The following is a 5,934-nucleotide window of genomic DNA, read 5'->3' as shown; positions in this document are numbered from 1 at the left end:
AAATAAACCACAACTTCTACACAATGGAGCCAAGGGCTTGTTCTAAGAAGAAGATATTTGACTCATGTGGTTCTAAGTATGTTTTGTGGTATCAGAGAAGAGTCAAGGGAGGAGAGAATAAAAAAGACCATGTCCTTGAATCTGAGCAATGCGTGAGATAAGGTGAGACAGCTTTCTCTAGAGGGGAGTTATTTTTGGACAGTCCCAAAAGATGTCATGCAGGGCATCCCCTTGCCCAAAATCATGCAAACATAAAGGTGACATCATAGTGGAATTTTCATGAATACATATGCAAGAGAACATTGGATCTAGTACAGCCCCAGACCTTGGGGTTGGTGGTCTCTCCCGTGTCTTTCTTCAGCCAGCTCACAGGTCTTTTTCAGGAGCTTGAGCCACCAGCAAGAGGTGGTAGATGAAGGACAGCAGCCCTTGGGAAGGGATCTTAGCCAGCAGGAGGATTCCAGGGCAGTATGTTGTGGGCAACCACGACACTCATGTAAGATGTGAAACAAGTTATGAATCAGAAGATTCTGTAAGAATCCGACAATAGGGATCAGGTATTTATCTTTAATTCTGCAAAGGAGGAAAAGATTCTGAGCAATATCCCTGGAGACAGTAAGTAAATCCAGTGGAGAACTGAGAATGGTCAAAGCCAAGTGGAAACTGCAGGTTATCCAATACTGGCACAAGGGATGATGGGTGTGAAATTTAGTTTACATTTCTGGGGTGGCCTGTCACTGATTTTGAGTGAGAATGCTACTCTACAGACTTTCCAAAACTCTAGTGTGCAAAGTAATATTAATACAACCCTAAATATTTACACAAAATTTGCCTCGTTCTCTCAGTCTCCCAATTATCTATATAGTAAGCAGTGGTGGATTTTGCCTAGGGGCTGCGAGGCTGCAACCCCCCTAGTAAAATCCACCACCTCAGTGTAGTCAGTGCAGTCCGTGACTGCACTGGCTGCACCCTGTGACTGGCAGTGGCTTCCTATTGGAAGCGCTACCTGGCAGTCACATATACAAGCAGTCTCAGGGGGGGGTGTCTCCTCCCACTGGGACTGCCAGGAGGAAGCCACCACTCTGTCTTTCCGAAATCCCTAACCGGCTCCTAGGGGCTGCAGATGATGCAGCTCTTTGGATGCCGGTGGCATGCGCATACGCGGCTCCACGCCACTAGTGCACATGCACCAGTCCCGATCCCAGATAGATTGCGCAGGCACCAGGACCCGGCCAGGACGGGAGAAGTGGGTGAGTAATTGTACCCTCCCTCCCTCTCGTTTTCAGCGGCAGCAGCCCCCCTCATCTAAAAGGGTAGGAGCCGCCGCTGATAGTAAGCGAGAAAGCGTGTGTCTGTTTGTCCTTTATGCACGGCCACAGTTTTGTACCTAGCTCCACCAAATTTGGCATGGTGGTGTAGTTTGACCAAGATAAGGTTTTTGCCTAGCTTTGAACTTTATCAGGGCCACACACTGTCACACAATCTCATAAAACTGAGGCAATCTTAAATTACACAGGTTCTGGAGCTGAGGGGCTGGCTTCATATACATTCTGGGGCAGCTCTGGTAAGTGATAAAGTGCAGAGTGTTATGGTTCTCGCACAATTAAGAGAGACCGCAGGACTGCTGACAAGAAATAACGCTGAGGAATGTCAGTCCTTCCACTACTGGTACTAGCTGGAGTGAGTCTGCAGGTGAATAGTACTAGAACAAGTGTGATGGACAGGGTATTCTAGCAGCGACAGATTGTTAGGTCTCAGGAATGTCTAGGGACTATGGTGCAGCTGGGTTGTCAGGCAAGGAGCGACTAGACAAACAATACAGGCTGCGCAGCAGGAGTGACCTGGACTGTGATATTGTAGGATTTCAGACAAGGACTAGACAGGCAAGATAATGGACAAGGACTAAACAAGCAAGATAACAGACATGAACTATACATACAAATAACAAACAAGGACTAGACAGGCCACGCACAATACTGTGGCAGGGAATTGGTATGTATTGCTGGCTGTCGGGATCACAATACTGACAGCAGCATCCCAATGGTTTGTATCCAGACAGGGGTCGGGTAAGTATACTTACCCTTCTCCCCCTAACCCTCCCTTCTGGTAGCCTAGCCCTAACCCTCCCCCCTTAGTGCCTAACCCTAACCCCCCCAGTGGTGTCTAACCCTCCCCCTAGGAGTGCCTAACCCTAACCTCTCCCCAAAAACCTAATGCTAACCCCGCTATGTAACCTAAACCTAACCCTCTTCCCCCCCATGGCTAACACTAAGGATGCCCCGGACTTGCCTTGTTCGGGCAGACGTCCTTCTTGGGGACGTCTGGGGTTAAGATAGGCATTGAGACATGATGCAGTGTCTCAGTTGCAACTACAGCTGGAAACTGCCAACAAAATGATCCAATGCCGCGGATCCTAACACAGAGTGATAAACGTCTAGCCACTCAGCTCCTAACTGACATGTTACAGGCTGTGTTTGAAAAATGACAGTTGGGAGCTGATTGGTTGGTCATTTAATACTCTCCACTTTATCAATTCTCAGAGCTTCACACATCTGCCCCACTGTCACACTCTGGCAGGCTCATGAGCAGCTCAGCACTCAATACATTCAGACTGGCAGACAGTATAATCAATCCACAGTCTTTGATCCTGGCAAAGCTTAGCATAAGGAGATTACAAACAGCAGGGGAGTTTGATCACAGCCATACAGTGCCACTGCGAGTGAGCCCCCTTCTGTTCGGGAACGGGACTCCAGTCCAGGAATTCGCCCCTGATGGCAGCTCTGCTTGACATGGTCTTCAATGTTGGTCTGCAGAGTGATTTCAGGGGGTGATTTAGCTGCGGATGCAGTGACTGGGACCACGCAGATTCACAATTACTGGGAGTCTGTGAATGCACCTGACCCGTACTGCGCATGTGCACTATGGGTCTGCGGTCCCACATGCAATTCGGCAGCAGACTGTCAGCAACTGACAATCTTCTATCGTTTCTGGAGGTGTGTCGCCATCGTTGGGGGGGAGTGGAGAGGCCAGGATCTTTGCCAGCTGTCGAAGATTTCCTGGCCTCTTTTGCTCATCTGCGGTGGCCGGCTTGCGTGACCCCATGGTCTCTCCGCCGGACGAAGGAATCGCAGATGATCTGATGCTGCATCCTTGGATGCAGCTCGGATCAGTAATGCATGCAGGAGGCATAAAGCCTCCTGCTGCATTACCATATTACAGCTATCGCAGCTGCTAACATGTTAGATAGCATATCCGTCCACAGGTGAATCACACCCTCTGTTCTGCAGTGGTTTCTGTAACTCAAGTGATTGTTGAAGCTACACTGATTTCTGTTCTGTAAGTCAGTCTCCTCCTGATATACCCCATTTCAAGGGTATGAGAATACACCTGTCTGCACTGTCATTTACTCTTAATTTTCATACTTATCAGTATAAACATATAAAGGATAGCTTGAGAAAATATGTGTATGTTTAAATGTAAATGTCTTAAGTGTTGCACAATCCCTGCAAAAAAAGAGAGGTTAATATGCATGTTTATAAGCCTCTTCATACAAAGACCAATACTAAGGAAGTCAGTGGTAACAGCATGCTCTCACATACTAGTAACCACCATAAACAATGGATCCGAAACATCCCTGGAGGACAGTTCAAACGATTAAAACGCAACAATACTCAACAGGAAACTTTTTTAGAACAAGATATGAAAAAGATATGAAAAAGAAATTTGTAGCAAGAGGCTATGAAGATTCAGAATTATAAAGAGGAATAGAAAGAGCAGCGAAAATGGACAGGAAAAAGATGATCGAATACAAGCAGAAAACAAAAACAGGAGAAATACTACACGGCCTTTATTACTCGATATAACAGCCAACATTACGTACTTGAATCAATTCTTAAAAAACACTGGCCTATTCTACATTTGGATAATCAATTGAAACCATACATCCAGGATAAACCACATATCATATATAATGCAAGGAGCTTAAAACAGGAACTAGCAAAAAGCTATATCAAACAGAGGGTTTCAATCAGAAAAAAATAGAAAGGGCAGGCTGTTTTTACTGTTTAAAAAATGCCTCCCATGTAAGACCACAAGGAGAACTTCCAATCAACCCGTTACATTGTTTAAATTGAATGTAACAGAAAAAGAATACAAGGTGAAACAAAGAATCACATGTGAAAGTGAAGAAGTAATTTACTTATTGGAGTGTGGTTGTGGTTTTCAGTATATAGGACAGACAAAACGTAAACTTAAAACCAGGATCGCAGAACACATTTTTAATATAAAAAAGGGACTGCAATCGCACAGCGTGTCCAAACATTTCTGTGACCATCACAATAAGGACCCCACGGAATTGAATTTCATAAGAATCCAGAGAATTGGAGAGGGGGAGACTATTCAGAAACATTACGGAGAAAGGAAACAGAGTGGATTTTTGCAATGTACACCTTACAACCAAAAGGTTTGAATATATATATAGAAATCAATACCTTCTTACAGGACAAGATACCATATCAACTGTTCCATATTCTTTAACTTATAAGCTTTTAGACATACATATATCATTAAACATTTATTCTTATACATCATTTTAAATTCATTTTATATATTTTATTATACACCATTTGGAAGCGCAATACCCATTATTCCGGTGCAGTACTATGAATGAATTAAAGACGCATGGTACCCACCTTTTTAAATGAAAGTCCTAATTGAACTTCCGTTTTTTAATTAATAAAGTTTTCTTATATAAGGATGATTTTAGACAATCTATGCTATCCTTGATAAAGGACTTATTGCCTGAAACGCGTAGGAAGCAAGCATATGGAGCACCGCAGCTTCTATACACTGCTTCTGCATCTTGTAAAACACAGATGGATGGAATGGAGAAAGCACAGCAGTGGTCTGCGAGCGGCAGTGAATTGCGACTGCAACAACACACTACCTCTGTACACTGCAAGTACTGACGGATGAAGCACAACAGGGGAACCAGCCAGCAGCGAGCACATCGGAAAGGTAGGCAGCGACAGGGATATTCAGTTAGACCTACCTGCGGCAGCACTTTCTATGCCCTAGCAACTGGTGAAATTTGAAACCCAGAGAGTAGTTTTCACGGACTGTCTACTTTTGCAAAACAGGCTTATAAACTTTTATGCATATTAACCTCTCTTTTTTTGCAGTGATTGCAAAACACATAAGAGATTTACATTTAAACATACACATATTTTCTCTAGCTCTCCTTTATATGTTTATATCGTTATTATTTTAAGAAAGTGAGCTGCTTCTAATTATACTTTGTTCAGTAGCGTAGTACTATATTATTTATTGCATAGTTATCAAGTTATAGACAAGATGTAACAAAATGAAGGCTGCAGGTTACTTCAGGGTCCAGTCTTCAACCTGGGCAATGCTTGGTAACCCAGCTAGTACTAAATAACATTATATATACACTGTCTGTTTTATTCAAAGTTGGTACAAAAACTACTGAACCAATTTTCATGAAAACTGCATCATTTTGTAGTGGAAACTCCTAGAAATAACCTGCACTTTGTTTTATCTCGAACCATCAAGTTAAAGCTGAGCAATAACAAAAACAACATTTATTTACATCATCGATGCAAGACATAGGTGTGGCAACATGCACGCAGCCGGTTAAGGGGTGGGGGAGAGGTGCTTTGGGCTCGAATTGACTTGAATAAGATAGGCGACATAGCAGTCAGTGCACAGTGATGGGTGAAGGCGCTGCTGTCACCAGTCTGTATAGCGCTATTGGTCACATGGTCCACTCCTATGATAGGGCCCCTATGCAAAGCAATAAAACTAGAACACCTTAAGTAAAAAAACTGCTGGCAGGAACAATATCATCATGGACGACAGCTAGTTTTATATAAGATCTGAGTTTCCAGATCTGGGAAAACAGTGGATGATACGTTT

The sequence above is a fragment of the Taudactylus pleione genome, unplaced genomic scaffold, assembly GCF_031769625.1.
Source record: "Taudactylus pleione unplaced genomic scaffold, aTauple2 ptg000044l, whole genome shotgun sequence".
NCBI classification, from domain to species: Eukaryota; Metazoa; Chordata; class Amphibia; order Anura; family Myobatrachidae; genus Taudactylus; species Taudactylus pleione.
This window is presented reverse-complemented; position numbering follows the sequence as displayed.